This window comes from Pseudopodoces humilis, chromosome 5, assembly GCF_049639895.1.
Source record: "Pseudopodoces humilis isolate 2021_Gansu_Grassland_sample_001 chromosome 5, ASM4963989v1, whole genome shotgun sequence".
Lineage (NCBI taxonomy): Eukaryota > Metazoa > Chordata > Aves > Passeriformes > Paridae > Pseudopodoces > Pseudopodoces humilis.
The window spans coordinates 35,520,095-35,537,750 of NC_142204.1; positions in this window are offsets into that span (position 1 = coordinate 35,520,095).

Genomic DNA, 17,656 nt, shown 5'->3' on the forward strand with positions numbered 1-17,656 from the left:
GACAAGGCTGCTCTGCATTTCCCACATGATGCTCGTATATGTCCCTAAGTCAGCTGTGAGCCAGCCACGAGCAGGCAGAGGCCACTGTGCCACTGAGGTGCTGCCAGCAGACTCACACAGCCCACCCAGCTGTGCTGCTCTTGCACTTTTCCTCGGTGCAGCTGCTTCGTGTGTGAGGTTGGCAATGTGCACTGGCCCCAGATGACAAACCCTCACTCACTGTTAGTCCCTTACCTCACCGTGCAGCTTCTCACACGTGTGTGGGTCCAACGACTGTTGAAGACCTCCACAACGTTATAGCTGCTCCCCATACCAGCTCGGCAAGTCAGAGTGCAACATGCTAGCTTTGATGCAGCAGAAATTCATCATGCTCAGGCAATGCAAATTGGCACTAATAGACACAGTGGTTCCCTCCAGCTCAGTGTTCAATGAGGGCTGAATAGATGCTTCTAGCTTCATAATAGAATTTTTAACTGCCACTTCCTGTCACTGGAGTTTTTCTGAACAGCAATGCTGGAAAATCTTTACAGGAGAATCACACCTCCACGAGTTACTTTTGGCTGTGGCTGCTGCAGAGCTGTGCACCATCTGTCATGAAGGCGGCAGAGAGGAGCACTGGAATAGCAGCCCGGACTCATATGGGAAACACTGGCACTGGCTACGTGACAGAGCAACTGGGAGCTTCACAAGGCAGGCAACAGCTTCCTATGGTAATCTCCTGAGAAATGACAGGCAGGGACATTGCATAAAACAGATCTGGGCTCTCAAGCAGGTGAAACAGCAGCACAACAAGAAAGAAGTTGCAGTAGGTAATTCTCCACACTTGTATGAGACCCCTAATCTGTTTTTACTAGCAAGAGCAGAGCTTATGCCTTGAAGTGCTTTTTCTCCCCAGATTCTTATACCCTGCCATTAATAAAGATGACAATATGTGGGTAAAAATATATTTTGGCGCAGAGCACATGTTTGCGAGCAACAGTAAGACTCTTGGGTGCTTTTATTATTAATGGAATATGGGAGAAATCAAGTGTGCAACAAAAAGATACACATGAAGGATTTGTGGTAGCTTTAAGCTCTATCTACTCAGACATCTAAGAAAATAAACTGCGAATTTACAGCTAATGTCTCCATTTAGTATAGTTTAGAAAGATGAGATTGAATCTTGCGTGCTGCCGTTGTATGTATGTCAGGCTTCATTATCTATGCAATGGGAAATTAGCAGCAGTTACTTAGTGCCCAGCAGGATATTTGGCAGCTGTTTGAATCAGAAGATGATGATCAAGTTTAGAGGGTAGACTAGAAAAGGGAGTAGACTAGAGAAGGGAGTAGACTAGAGAAGGGAGTAGACTAGAAAAATCCTATAGGGCCACAATGTAAGAAAAAAGACTTAGTTTATACCCTTGTAAAATCAGAGAGAAACTTTCAAATTATTTCATAATCAATTGTGTAGACCTTTAGTAAAGGTTCGTATGATCTGAGTAGGAACTAACAAGGAGAGTGAAATGGCTATGAACTATAAAGGAGTGGACAAGAGTCTTCTTTCAACAAAGAAAGAAATCAGCTGGAGAGACTCTGGAGTTTTGTAGGGATTGGAGGAACAGCTGGAATCCTCTCAAGATTCACCAGAGGATGGTAACTTTACAAATAGGATTGATTTTATTAAGCTTCTTTTAGTGAAAGATAAAAAATGTACTGGCCAGTCATAGATTGTTGTCTAGGTTTTATCTATAGTCAGGAGCAGCCATAAGGCAATTCAGCCCCTCTATTTTCCACTAACAACAAAATAAGACAAGATGGCTATCTTGTGCTGCAAAGAGTCCTAAAGGACTAAATAAGGACTAAATTCATGTACAACAAGTGCAACTATCAATTGTTATTAAGCAGTGGCACTCAAAAGACTGCTTTGAAAAACTCAAAAGATAATCCAGGATCTAGTTTTTGGAACCTGTTGAACATTGTCTTTTTACAGATTGAGCTGTGATCTTGTAATTGTATCTCTTTTAAATAACCGCTTACTTAAAAGAACAAAATTACATTAAATTGTACTTTTATTAGATAAAAGGAAAGCCATTTTCTGCAAAAGTGGCTATTTAGAAAACACTGATACTATAATTGTCTTTGTTTATCCTGGCTGGACAGAGCTTGACCAGGTGGAAGCTTCCTAATGCAAATAGCTATGATGAGAATTGTTGACACTCATAACCTGTCTCTACTGCTCTGAGAAGGCATAGCAGGAAAAAAAGATCTCATAAATGTAAAGCAAGGCCTTAGCCTGGGCATTTGGAGTGAGGGCGGTGGAAATTACCTATAAGAAGTGAGAGAAAATGCAAGAGATTTCTTAGGGGAGTGATTGAAGTGTTAGCATTGGACATTTTTGGAAATTACATGTTATTGGCAACTGATCTTAATTTTGGACAGATGGATGACTCTTTAAGGGTCAGAATCTTCCATCAGAAAGGAGCACTTTGAACTCAGGATAGTGACCTGGTGTAGAGACAGTGTACGGCCTTGATTTATTTTCCAGCTATCAGCCAAATGCATATTAGACAATTGAGTCTAATAAATACAGATAAACCGTTATGATGTGTTACACAGAGCACTTACTTGTATCTAGAATTAAACTGTTATAAGTCTTGGATAAACCAAGTTTTACCTTGACTATGCAGTTTGAGAGTTCTCTACCATGCTGGGCAGATGGTTGCCTTGCTAGCTTCTGTTCAACCAGCTCAGGTTATCAACTACATCTCAACAATTTTTTAATAGTCACAACTGGTTTTTAATGTCACAGGCTCAGGCAAATAAATGGGTTTGATATTCTCTTGCTTAGACACCAAGACAACAATGAAAAACCACTTGTCTTGCCAAAAATTATGTCATAAAAATGGTATATGTCTTGAGAGATATTTGATACTTATACTTCTTTCAGATGATCTTCTAACTATGTTCTTGCATTTATGTCTTGAATATGCAGGACATATTGCAACATCTTGCTGTTAAATAGCTCTTTAATGAGCATCAATGCAAGGAGAAAGAAATAACTGTGTCCTGTTTAAAGACCTTTACTAATTTACATGATTTGGCAAGAAAAGGGAAAATATTATTTAAATCTAAAAATGAAACAGCAGTGTAGTGGTTAATAGTTAAATTATATTTTAAAAAATGTATGAAGTTGAATGTCTTGTAAGTCTAAATGGCTAAATTTAAGCTACTAAGTGGTTAAAATACTAATATCATGCAACAAATGTCTGCTGTAATGAAGGAGGGCAAGGGTTAGGAATTAAAAGAACCTCATGAAATAGAAGCTGTTTCCACATGATATGATGATATAAGGCTTTGTGAGATATAAGGTGCTCTGATAATCCTTGAGGAGTGATTCCACTTAATCCTACTTTATGCCACTTTATTTATATATTTTCTTGCTTAACCTGCTTGTAGCAAACACTAATACTTACAAAAAACTATATTTGTGATGCAGTGCATCATGATCAGAGAAAAGAACACTGTTAATAAAGTTCTGTAATTGAAATGGCTTCTAACAGATAGTACAGTTACATTTTTTCCTGTGTGACTGACCTGTAGCATATACTACAAATTCAAAGGTGCTGCAGTATCTCTTCCTTACACTTTTAAAAGATATAGTCACTGGAATGATAAGGCTCATTTAAGGATAACATCCCCCAAGACTGGTAAAAATGCTACATGAAAAACAACTTCAGAAGTCTGAGGATAAAGCTTGACACAAAGAAAGAAAATTTAAAAATCAGCGTAAATTTTACCTGTGGATCTATTTTGGAAAGAAAGTCACCTTTTTTTTTCACCAACATAATGAATCTTCATGCAAGTACTTTAGTGTGACCATTATAAAATTGAGAGCAAATGTATCTGCTACACTGAAAAATGAAGAGCTAATTGGACCAAACCATTGTGAAAGTGAACAACTGCCAGTTTTGGAGCATTGTGCCTACATGTCCTATCTCACCCTTCCTGCACTCATGGATCTTCAGTCTGTTTATTCCAGACAGCTGAGGACAAAACTCAAACTTGACTCCTACAAAGTGCTTCAGGGCAGCTGAGCATGGCTTGCTGATATCACAGGGGAACAGAAAAATGATGTTTTTTAAGCCTCTCTTGAAACAAGTTATTTTTCTTCTTTAATCTGAAGTTTAATCAAATCAAACCATATTAATGGGGATATCTTCACCAGTTCAAAAATTGGAGTTAAAGACAGGTGGTTTTCCTTAGAAGCATGATACCAAAATAGACACTCCTACTCAAAGATGTAAAAAAGTAGAACTTTTTCCACACGTGATTTTGTTATACAGATCATGCAATATAATTAAATTTAATAAAGAAATCTAAGACATTATTACATTGTTGGAAAACATTGTTAGAGGATTTTAAAAATTTAAATCTCTTGCTAAAGCAGAAATTTGATGGAAATTTTACCTGGTTGTAAAATTTGTCTGTGATATTTCCAACTATTTATTTTTGATAAAAATACCTCCTGAATGCTATCAGTACTACATATAATCTTCCCATATCTGCATAGATAAACTAAATACTGACAAAAACAGGTTGAGCTTGCATGTTTTTAGGCCAGGATTTACAACTCCAAGACAGGTGGTGACCTCATCTTGAACCATGTAGAAGCATAAGTGAGATAAGAGTCCACAGGTTATCTCCCAGGTAGTATTTTTAGTAAATTAAGACATGCCATAGAACAGAAACAGGGGTGAGATGTGCTAAACACACAATAATTAAATTGGTCCTTTTTCTTCCTCTTAAAAATCTTTACATGAAAGGTCTGGTAGATACTACCGGTACTTTACCAGTGATACACACTCTCCCTCTGGGAAAGTCTGATCTTTGGGTACAGCCAGACAAATGTGCTATTGCAGGAGTCATTAAGGAGTTAACTTGTAACACGGCAAAAATATACATGACCTATATTAAGACCTACTCCATGGTAATTTATCATGAAATTTTCTCCTTCACTACCAGATAGGAGCTCTTCAGTGTGTAAGGTGGCAATTACTGACATGCTGGTCTCATGACGTGATTCTAAATCAGCTTAGTCTGCAGAGACTCTTCTCTCTGTGCCGGTGCCAGGCCGGATGCTGTTTAAGTGCTAAAGAGAGTCGCACAGATGATATTTGGGACAGTGATCTGCCTGCTATTTATATTTCAAACTGAGTCAAACTAAATGGATTTCTGAAAGCCTCTTAAGAAAGATTTAAAGTAAGAAATAAAATGAATAGAAGAAACAAAACAAAAAGAATAGGAAAAAAACAATGCAGAAAGGTGGGAGGCGTTTCACCTGAATAATAGTTATGTGCCACAGTTTACTTATTTGGTACTATGTTGGACAAAAGGACAAAACTTAAAGATAAAAAAGGGAGGAAAATGGAACTATCTTCACTTATGAGATTCTCACTTTCCTGATTCCAGCAAGGATAGCATGATTATCTTGCCTTAGGCCTATGCCTCAGGGTTTCCAGCAGTATAGACATAAAAGAAAGATGCTAACTAATAGAAACTGTAAGTGAATTTCTAACAAAGCGCTAGCAGCTAAACACTGCAGGAATAGTCTTATGTCCCCACATCAGATACAGGGTCTGAATTGTGCTAAACTTATCAAAAACCAAGCCAGGAAAGGTGTTCTGTGAATTCACATGGCCAAGGACAGCATATGCCTCTGTAGCCAGTGCAATTCTTTTGACTGTTATATCTTCCTTCTGACAAAGCTAAACAGTGTATGTTTTCTGGACACAAGGTAAATTGCTTCTGTTTATCTGAAAATAAAGTAATGGGTAGCAGGGCTCAAACCGTAGTACAGCACTACCTCTGTTTGTCAGGAGAGAAGGATGTAGCAAACTATCTTGCCTTTAAAAGGGCAAACATTAACTGAGAGATTAAATCTTTAACATGGCCAGCTAACTATAAATTCTCTGACACTTGTTGAAAAGTTGCACTGGCTGTCAATTTGAAGGAAAAGGCGGTGATGTGCATATGATTTCACAACTTGAGGCTCTGTTTTAAAACTGCTTAAATAAATATTAAATATCATCTCTTGAAAAAGTGCTTCTTGTAAAGAATACTGAAAAGTAACAGCATTTACAAGTACGATTATTTGATATTTTTAAGAATCCTGAATGCTGTACCTGCAGATCTTCTTACATTTCATAGTAAATAAGGTTCATATGCTGCTAAATGCATTCCTATTAAAACTGAGTAATATTTAATGTATCTGGAACATCATCCTGGTTTTACCTACGTATTTTTACTTGAGTAAATGTATTTAATTATCATTGTGAGTCAATTACTGTGAGACATAAAAGAGAAAATGATACTCAAGTGATTGGCATTAATGTACCTGAGTCATCAAAGGAATTCTGTAAAAATAAAGGTATCATAAAGCCACAATGCCTTATCAATGAGATATTGCAATGGGGTCCTTTGTTGGTTTAAGACTTATTGATTCCTCTGTGTCAATTCCATTTCTTAAAGAGATTCAAGTTTCCTCAGAATACTTAGGTTATTTATATGATGCTTAAATCTCATCCACCCACAAGTGACCTTTTTTCCTAAATCCTTAAGCAAGTGTGATTTTGAGGGTTTTCTTCACTGCTCTTTTTACGGAAGTGGGCAATGTGCATTTAGTATTAGTGCCACTTAGTCTAAGGTTTGCTGAAGCACAGCTTTTGCCTGCTGAAGCGTATACAACCTTTAAAGTTCAACTACCAGCTTTTGGAGACTGTTAAGGACAGTTCCTGCTTAGCAAGAATTTTGCTTAACATCTCACATTCTTCGCCATTTCTTTCCCTGACACTCCTAATACTGAATTTCATGGAATAGCTCTGTATATCAGTATTCAAAATAGAATTATAACCACAGAATCAGCATTACAGCTTCAGACAGAAAAGAAATAGGTGGAAACTCACTTTCCTCTGTTAGGGAAGAATGGAAGCATCATGCGCTTTGTTCAACCAGCCACTTATGAATACACCATTGATTTAAAATCAAATCAAATCGAATCAAATCAAATCAAATCAAATCAACACCAAACCATTTCAAAAGACATTGCGAAAATGTAATATTTCTACTGATAGTTTAGGATTAAATTTTTGAGCAACGTCCCCTGTGAACTCAAAAACCAGTTCAGCAGCCACCAGACCAAATGGTCTGTCTTCCTACAGCTCAGTGCCCTGTGGGTGATTGTTGTTTGAGAAGATACAAGAAATACCAAAGCATATGGAGGCTGTTTATTAGACCAAGCATTGCTTCATGAGCTAACATTATACTTTCTTTACTGGGCCTACTGCAAGTGTCACAGCTCCGTAAGACTTGACAAAGTTAAATAATTGTCAGAGCTTCAGTTTTCTGCCAATTTAGTTAAAACTGATAGCTGCTACTACAACTACTACAACTACTACTACAACTGTTGCAGTTCGTTTATCTGATTTTGTTAAGATTTGTTGGTACATTCTTGTTTCCCCCCCTGTTGTTGTGTAATGGTTTAGCCCTAGTTGTCAATATTGTTAACCCCTCCCTTTTTTCCTGAAAGTTCCCCATCAATCGCCTTTACCCTGCCCCTTCTCCCCACCCATCATTGTAAACCCCACCTCTCCTTCCAGCTCCTTCTATGTACCTCATCCCTTCGTCGATGTGTCATTGGTCATTATGTTATGTTCCCGCCTTCCCTGTATTCCCATTGGTCCCCGATACTCCTCCCTCTGCGATCCCTGATTGGACCCTGAATTGTGCCCACCCCTGAGTAAAACCCAATGCACAGAGGTGCTCGGGGCTCTCGGTCCTGCTCCGTCGTCCCAGCCAGAACCCTTGCCTCCGTTCCCTCACCCTAATAAACTTGTTCCTGGGAAGTACAGCAGATTGAGTCTCCTCCGTCCTTTCATCGTCACCCACGACGCCTGAATTAGCAGAGCCCGGCAGGGGTTGGAGCTCTGTAGGTTCCGCAGTGGGATCGCCTTTCCCCTGCGGTTCCCCACTCCTGGCCGCTGCCTGTGCCGGAGTGGTGTCACAGAGCTAGCCCAAAGCTCCGGTGCGGCTAAGGAGCAGTGTCATACAACAACTACTACAACTACTACTACTACTACTCCGATGACTAATAATCATAATAAAAAGGCTGAGATTTCTTTTTAGTGTGAGACCACGTACGAAAGACAAAGCAAAGGACTATATACAATTTTCCAAAGAAAATGTGATTTAATTCCCTTTTCCTCCATCTGCCCACCAATGTCTAAAACTCCATCCAGAATGATATTATGGTTAATGTCAGTGATTTCACAACTGTTAACAGGCATGAAGATTACAGCTATTTTCAACTCATACTGTTTGATTTCCATTAATACACTATCATCACACTGTACCTAACAGAAGGTGCTGAAATCTCTTTCAGTAATTCCTCATAATTTTTGCCCTTATGCAAATAAGAATACATCTCACAGGTGAAGCAGTGTATCCATTTTCCCATGCATCCTGCTAAAGAATTCTCAGCTGGTCTAAATACTGCTCCACTTCAATGTAATTATTTGCATGTATGCTTGGCAAGTAAGTGCAGCAGACTTTTCTATTTATCTAACTACGTGGTATGTACTTCATCTTCACCCGCTCATATTAAAATATTATCTAAAAATATATTTCCAGCTCTCAAACTAACATTTCATTAATTTTCATAGACACTGAGCATTTATTAAAATCCAACTTTATGCATAGAGAATAGGATTTTTCAGTTTCTCAGATTTTTTTTTTTAATGGAGCTTTTCTATTAGAGCATGTAATACCATGGGGGGCTGCAATGTCTTTAATTGTGAAGCACTATTCATATGTGGTGATCTCTGCTGGCAGTACACAAAACATGTTCATCCCTTGTCTACATCAAAGCTTTCATTTCTGCCAACATGTACAGGTCATATATTTAAATAAGTCAGGAACGAAATGACATGGGTGTAGATTAGGGTCTTGGGACTCAAAAGTGGAGGAAGAAAGACTCCTGCAAATGTACTTACCCAGACCTCAAGAAAATGAGCCGCAACATTTTTACAAAGTCCTTTGCGGGCATCAGGGTGGAAAAAGAATGTGTGGACAGAGGGAGATGCAGTGAGCAGCACCAGGGCAGAGGCCAAACAGCACCTGGAGACAGCAGGTCTGAAACCCCTGTGCTGGAGTTCTCTTCTTGTGCATGCAGAGCTGCTCTGGCCTGGCACACACAGGATGGTGTCACACCTTGTCCAAAAGAAGGGTCTGCAGAGGTTACCAGCTGTGGCTGCTGAGGTGGCCCCAGCTGTGGCTCAGGTGACACCTGAGCAGCTCAGCTTAGAAGATGTACCTTCCCTTGGCCATGTGAAAAGCTCCAGAAGTGCCTTGTTAAGTGGAAACAGTTTCTCTTAGAAAGAATAAATTCCCTGACAGGAATAGATATTAGAAAAGATTAGGTGTCTCCTTTTACTGCTTCTCACTTTACCACCAAACATGTTCCCAGACTGGAGGTGAAGGCTTGTGCAGACATGAGGTGCATTTTGTGTGGTTATACTGGCCACGATCTGATGGTGTCTTCCTAGCTGACAGGAACAACTGAAGCCACCCAATAAACACCATGTCCAGTTTGTTGGGTGTTATAGGTGTTAGGAATCTACAGTGGAGCTAGCAAGACTGAAGCCTTTTGCAGAAAATGACATGTTTGTCTAAGGGCTTGAAAGTAAGCCAGGTACACTCTTTGTGAGGCACTGAATGGAGGGTCAGAGGCAGAAGCTGGGCACAGAGTGGAATAGGGACTTTTCCCCCTCTCTGTCTCATTATTGCTCCACTGGGAATTTCATAGTTTAGCCAACACTTTGGGGTTTTGTTTAAAAGCTGACTCTGCAAGAAAAGTGGTATTTGAAGATTCTCAGTTATAATAGATCCTATATAAAAGCTTCATCAAAAAGCCTTCCTCTGATATATTCCTGACAATTTGTATTTAAAACTCTAAATTAGTGTTTCTAAAATTCAATAGCAATATTTTAGCAAAGATGCAATGTAAGAATGACAATTTTCTATAGCTGACCTTATGCCATATACCCATTACATTGAGGTGCTGTGCACCATGGAGGATCACTATAGTACTTACTATACCCATTAAGCTGAGGGAAGAAAAAACTAAAATAAATCTCACAATTTGATCTCAATATTTCATTGGAATAGAGCACATTTTTATGTATGTTTATTATCGGTCCTTAAAAAGAAATTCAAACTTTTTTCTGTAACAAATCAAGAATTAAAATACTTTGTTATATCTTCTTCTGTCCTTCCTAGAAGTAGCCTTAGATAATAAGGGAAAAAGAGATATTTCATCCTGAGATTTTCAAACTAAGATAGCGTGCAGAATAAATGGTCAGAATATTCTGACAAATTCACAAAATTCTACCTAATTTTTTAAAAAAGAGATGTAATTTGATACATATTTTATCTTCCCCTATTTTTTCAAAGTAATCTCAAAAGAAAAAAAGAAGCCAGAGATTAGTTGCAAACTAAATCTCTTTTGTAAAATATAAAAGTAATATTGCTAAGGGCTTCAGCACCTACATATCACTCCTGTTTGACCACTGTCTTTTATGACACGCTCTACAAAGAACTTTAGAGCATCTATATTTTCAAGGACAGGAAAAACACTTAAGTGATGTAAAGATCCATAAATGTATAGCCAGCATAGTCTGCCACTAAACACACACATTTCTACTTTGCTCCCCTAAAGAGTAGCCTTTCCTCGTCCAGCTAAGGAAGCTTGCAGCACTTCTTTTTTCTCTATTGAGATCAATAAGATATATGAAGTAAAACTCTAGTTTATGAGTGGCTAGAAGTTCTGGGTGAAATACCTTGAAATGGGCATGTTTTTCCGTTCTTGTCATTTGGATTTTATTATAAAAATTGTTATGAACCTATCTAAGCTTAGACAAGCCCTAAATAATTAACATTTTCTTCTTGTGTACTCCTTCACTGGATCGACTCTTCAGAAGAGTTCTGCATAAGTGAGTTAATTGATCAGAAATGTTTGCTTCTCACATCACAGAACCATAAAATCATATAGATTGGGAAAAGACCTCCAAGATGATCAACTGCCAACTTTGATGAAAAACACTGTGTCAACTAAACCATAGCACTAAGTGCCATGCCCAGTTGTTTCTCAAACACATCCAGGGATGGTGACTTCACTTTCCTGAACAACATAAAGACACAAGCAGTGCCACCAGCTCAATGCCACAACTTTGCACATTCATCCTCTGTGGACAGGCCTACTCCCCAAATTGAAAGATCCAAAACTGTGCTCTGACATCCTTATGCTGCAGGTTTCTGGGAATCAGTTTGGGTCAGCAAAATGCACATACTATAAAATCCTTCCACATGTTTAAAGAACTTTTGGACATATGCATGCAATCCTGGCAATGCTTTCCTGGTCTCCTGTTACACAAAAACAAAACGGGTCAGCACAAAGCATAACAGGAAACAGCTGTGACAAGAGCTGTGCACAAGGATCCATCAGACAGACACAGTCCTCCTGGAAAGGAGCGTGAACATCTACTAGGATGGATATCTTTCCAGAACAAGTTATCTTCTAATTCTTTCCCACATAAATATAATTTTAAAAGAAAAAAAAAATCAGTAGGAGCATTAATGTATGTTGCTGCTCTCATTTCTATTGTCAGGAAGAGAAAGAGTTACTCCATTTTTTATTTTTTTTTCACTTTAGAAATCCTGATAGTTCACAGACTTGGAGAAGAAGTGAAAACTGGTTTACTATGAAAGTAAAATATCATTGCAGTACTTCTCTACCATCTACACCATGACAAAATCAGGACAAAGCTGCAAATCTATTCCCAAGGGAATGTGAATTCTAAGCAAGAGCATGTGGGAATCAACAAAAAACCCTGAAAACCAGTCATAATAGGAAGGTGTGGGATACATACGGTTTGAACTGCAGCTCTTGATGAAGACACAAAAGTTTTTAATGACATTGTATTATCTGAAATCCTTGCAATAGCTGGATTTGAATTTAAATCTCAGCAAATACATAAAGGATGATAGTGTACTAGCCAGAAAAATCAAACTGGTTCTTGATGAATCATGTGGATGATGCAGCAGGACAGATAGTGCACTAATGGTCAATACTTTATGGTAGGCTGCCTTGGGATGACAGCAGTACTCCATAATGGGTATATTACTGTTCAGAAGATTTCGGGGAGATACAAGGGGTCTCCAAAAATAAGAACAGTCCTCAAGCTCTAGAGTGGGCCCAAGCAGATATTTTTAACCTCATTCCCAAACAGCTGTGATTCTCAATCAGTGTCTCACAAACGCAGAAATCAAAACAGGAAAAGTAAAAGGAGGAAATAATTGCATACATGGGGGGAAATTCAGGTTAAAATGTAAGGAGATGAGGGTGCAAATAGACTCACATAATGAAATCACAAGAGTGTTTTGCAAGTGAATGTCATGAATGATAAAAAGTTAGGGCAGTTATGCCTAAATATAGCTGGTTTATCAAAGTAATATTTTCACTATTAAAGACAATATAATAGCAATTCTATATAGTGTAATAGAGAACTTAACACCTAATCTTAAACACTATAGGACTGTTAACTTACTGCTGACATTTGTCTCTGTCTGCTTTGGGCTACTTTTATATATCTGAGTAATGATTTATTTTTTTAAAACACATAATCTGAAATTTTACATTATCAAATTCAAGCATATTTTATGGATAATTCTGCTCACCAGCTAGGATTAGCCTACCAGGGTTAGAATATTTCAAATTGCATTAATTCCTTCTATAATTATTTTAAGTGATTTCTAATCAGGATTTGAGGACCCTGCCTATGCTCTCATTTCTAATTTTCAGCTGAGGTTTGAAGGACTTGAAGATGACTTAAGTAGCCCTGATGTATGCAGCTCACGATTCATTCATGCCAGCCCACCAATTATTCCATTGTGGTGAGGGAAGAGAAACCAACCTCTCTTTTAAAAGAGAAATCACAAAAATGCACTTTCATAATGGCAGTATCTTGAAATCTTGAAATCTTGAATGTATTATATTATGTGATGTTTTTAGAACAAGCCAAAACAACAAATGATTTTGACTAGGTCTGCAAGTAAATGCATCTGATAGAGACAAGTTTTCATTAATGAGAGAAATGCTACTGACTAAAGAAAGATCTCTTTAACCTAATTTCCAAATTAGGCTACCTGGCAGAATTAGTCTTAAATTAAAGCTCTCCAGGAGATGCCTGCTATCAATACTGAATTTGGAAGCCATGAGACTATGAAAGTGATATATTTTCCAAGAAAAATCTTAGGCCGTGGTTAATGCAGAGAGAAGAGACTGCTTTTTAAATTCATCCTATTTCCCCTCTAATCTGGGGGGCTGCAGGGAGCTGGAGCCTGTCAGAAGGTTTGGTGCAGGGAGGGATGGGCTGAGGGAAGGCAGGAGGAGAGAACAGCTTTGCCTCCAGAGCACCTCCCCAGCCCAGAGATCCCAGGCCCTTTGCCCAGACACTGCAGGGCCACTCCCAGCGCTGGCAGGACTATCTTGCCTGTCGAGGCAGAACATGAACACAGCACTTTTCCCACCAGTCTGAAAGTCAGAGTATTAAAGATATTTAAAAGTAACCCAAATTTCTTTTAAAGCAACCATTTGTACATAAGTCATATATATATATAATAGATAATAGATAATAGATAATAGATAATAGATAATAGATAATAGATAATAGATAGATAAATAAACTTCCAAGGTGTTTGTTATTTTTCTATGATCCAAATATACTTCTAAAGTTATGCATTTTCTCAGACAATGATTACTCCAGCTAGAAATTCTTGAGTTTGGGGGTAAACCTGATAAAATCTGTGGAACTGATTCAAAGTCATTACAAGTATTGGGTGATCTTGACTTTCCTTTCATCTCATTATATAACAAGATGAATTAGAAAGTCCATATAAAGAAGTAAGAATTGTTCTAGGACTTGTCTCCTTGTCTGTGAGTGATTAATATGTAAAGTCAGATTAAAAACATTTTTTTTCTGGCAGGTGGAAACAGAGATACCAGGACCAAATTCATCTCCACTGACAATTCATTAGGCTCCATACAATTACACTAGGACAGCTTCTAACATTGTTTCAAAAACAAGACAGAGCAGAAATCTCTCTTCTTTTCCATGAATAAATATTGAACAGGTACTTGTCTTCATTTACCTAGATTCATTTAAAGGAAGTTATTTGAAAAGCTATGAGACATTTTCTATTTATTCAAACAAAGAAAGCTTTTATCCTCACACACCTGTGTCTTCTAAGCTAGGAAATTAGTCAGCTGTATTCTGCTAAAGTAGTATGTTTTTAAGTAATTATGTTGAACGATCCAGCAAAGTATCTCTGAATAGGAGAGTAAAGCACTATCCCATTTAACATGGTAATGAACAGAAAAATAATTTACTGTCACTTGCTGCAGGAAGCCACTGGGATACATCTACTCTGCAGGACATGACACTGGGGATCAGGACACTGGGCTTATTTTTCGAGTTCTTTGAAGAAACTCCTCTCATATCCTGATCGGATAAAACTGTCTGCTTGAGCTTTTACAAAGCTTAACTAATAAGAACCTTATTTTGATAACCCAGTTGCCTCTGAGCAAACACAAAACATTTAAAAATGTGGCTTGGGTGCTTGCCACTGCTCTAAAATTAAAAAAATTCTTGCCTATCAATGTGACTGTGAGTTATGCATTTTCCCACTGTTTCAGCTCTGTTTTTGTTTGAGATGTAGGGAAGACAGGAGCTCTAATAATAGTCTCAGTGAAATTCCCATCCCAGCGTCTCAAATGGAGGCACACCATGCTGAGCCAGCAGAACTCCTTTATTGCTGACAGCACCCGGAGCAGGGGTTCTTTTGAGCCATAACAGGAAAACATCCTCACTTATTCTGTGCTATCATGTAGGGTGAGCAGGGGGTTTTATCTTCTTCTTTTGAGCAAACAATTCAATAGGGCAAAGAAATTGATAGCACCTGCAAGTCTCACTTGGTATAAGCCACCCTTCACCATCTACACACTCTAATAATGCACTAAGAATTGTGCAGTTCAAGTCCATCTACAGTTGGGAATTAGTAATGAAAATTACTAATTAATAGCATAAAAACTGTAAAACTGGACAATTATATAGTGAAACTATACCCCCATGCAGGGCATTTGGAATTAGATGATCTTTAAGGTCCCTTCTAAACCAAGTCATTCCATAATTCTATAACATGTTACAATTATACTCTCAGTTGTTCACTTTCACTTTCTGAGGAATTATCTTAATTGGCTGATGGACATTTAGGGGGATTATTTTCACAAAAAACAGTTGACATTCTCTTCCATTTTTATCTGTTATGAAGCATAGAGTGCTACCTATAAATTCCTCCTATTCCTACATATGGATATAATTATTAGGAAAAGTTTCAAAACTAATCTTGAGATTCTTGACTCAAAAGAACTTGACTTGAGACTAATTGAATAATCAAGAGATTATTAGTGCCTCTTAATTTAAATTGGGTTTTCTTTGATGTTATGAGTAGTCAGGGAAGGCACAGACCTGAGGACTGGCTGTGAAGAGACTTCTGCTAGTCTCGGTGTCAACACTGGTGTCCTTTTAATTCTTTTTCTCGTTTCAAGAGTCATTACTTTGATGACTACCCACACAAGTTACAAAAAAATAAAAATCTAATGTGCCAAAGGAGAGATAGTAAAGAGAGACTTTTTGCTGGCTTGTCCTTTTAAAGAATATTTAGAATATGCCAGAAAAATTGAATTTTCAGAATTCCCCTAGTGAAAATGATGTTACACAAGTGTTCATGTCAATATAATATATAAGCTTTGTGAAGCATAGCTTAATATGGGACAAAGAAGCAGCACATTTCTGCAGTGATTTTCACAACATGATTAAGAACATATTTATATCCTATTAGAATGGTTACTTTGATAAAATGTACCTGGCCTGAAAACTAAAGGGTGTCTAAAACCAAAAGAATTTTTACGTTAATTTTTGTGGTGTTGTTGAGCTACAGTAGGCCAGTTCAACAGTCTTAAGGATAAAATAAGGGATCAAAATTCAATAGACAGTGTGGTTGTGTTTGTACAAATCTTTTTGGCATAGTCGGTTTTCTTATTGCCTCTACACTAGATTTAAATTTTAAAACCTATTTCTTTGCTAAGTAAAGGCTATTCCCCCTCTTTTCTGACTGGTCAAAGCAGTGTTCTTATTCATATGCAGGTGTTCCATTGCCCTCCTGGGAAAGAGAAGAAGGCAGCAAGCAAACTTATTTTCCTACTTAACTTCTAAAAATATTGAACATTTTGATGTTCATGTCATTATAAAGCAATAAAAAGGTGCCTCATAACTAAAAAAGAGAAATGAAATTTCAAGCTGTTCCAAATTTTGTTAGTGCAGAATATACAATTTTATACACAACTACATCAGGTGCAGAGAGCAAATTTTGATCCTCTTTGGTTCAGTCTGTAATCAGAAGAAGCAGTTTTCATTGTTGTTGTTGCTGGGGGTGGATTGTTTACTTGTTTTGCTGTCAGCTCTCACTCAGCTGAACAATTTCCTTTTGCAGTGAGAGGAACCTCTCTGAGGTCACACCATCCACCAACTTACTGAAGCTGAGATACAGCAAGGTGAATTTAACTGCATGATGGTCTGATTTGTTTCCTCTGTCTTTCAGGGACACATCCCAGCTCAGAGGGACACTTGAATTCAATTAGGATTCTATAGAAGGAATCTTGTTTAGAGCCCTTTGAGCAGTGTTCCCTTATGAAAGAAAGCTGCTCCCCAAAGATAACAGGTTGCCATGCAGAAACTGAGTTCTTAAGAAAATTTTGTATTTTTTCAAAATCTTGTGTGTGTCAGTTACTAATGCTGTGGCCAGGAAGTGGAGGAGAAAGACACACATTATTCCATTTCTTATTCTGAACATGTATTCCCCTTTTCAGTCATTTGAAAGACAAAAAATGACCCATGATTTTTATAATCATTATTTTTTCCAAAGTTCTGCAAGATTTCCAGTCTGAATAACATACTCTTTTCCAGCACACCAGACTATAAATTGTTTCTGAGCACCACTTTCTTTGATGTAAGAATTTTAATATATTTGTATCCACTTACTAATCCTCAGTATTTGTATTTCACCACAGTAATCCTTATTGTCACAGTCAGACCCCCTTCAAGCACTGCCCAGTACTTTCTCATGCTCTTAAAAGATACATCTACAGCATTAGTCAAACCTAAATGTCTCCTAAGAGCTGCATAATTGCAGTCCTAAGACTCCTGTCATCATCAACAACCTTGTCTTCTCAAGTTATGAACAGGGTCTCTGGGAAAATTCAAACCCAAAAAATGTGAAAGCTATGTGAAGATTACAGCTGAAAAACAGGAAAAATACGAGAAAAAGTTAAAGCAGATATATTATGGAAAAATAATACAGATCCATCTTATCTGTACAAGTCCTAGCACAGTTTTTCTTTCAATGCCAAATCCCTCTGGGTGATCAGCGGCAGAAATGCAGCAAAACTCTTCTCCTCTAAGCATTTTCTATTGTTTACACTGTTGTACTTCCCCTCACTCCAAACCTT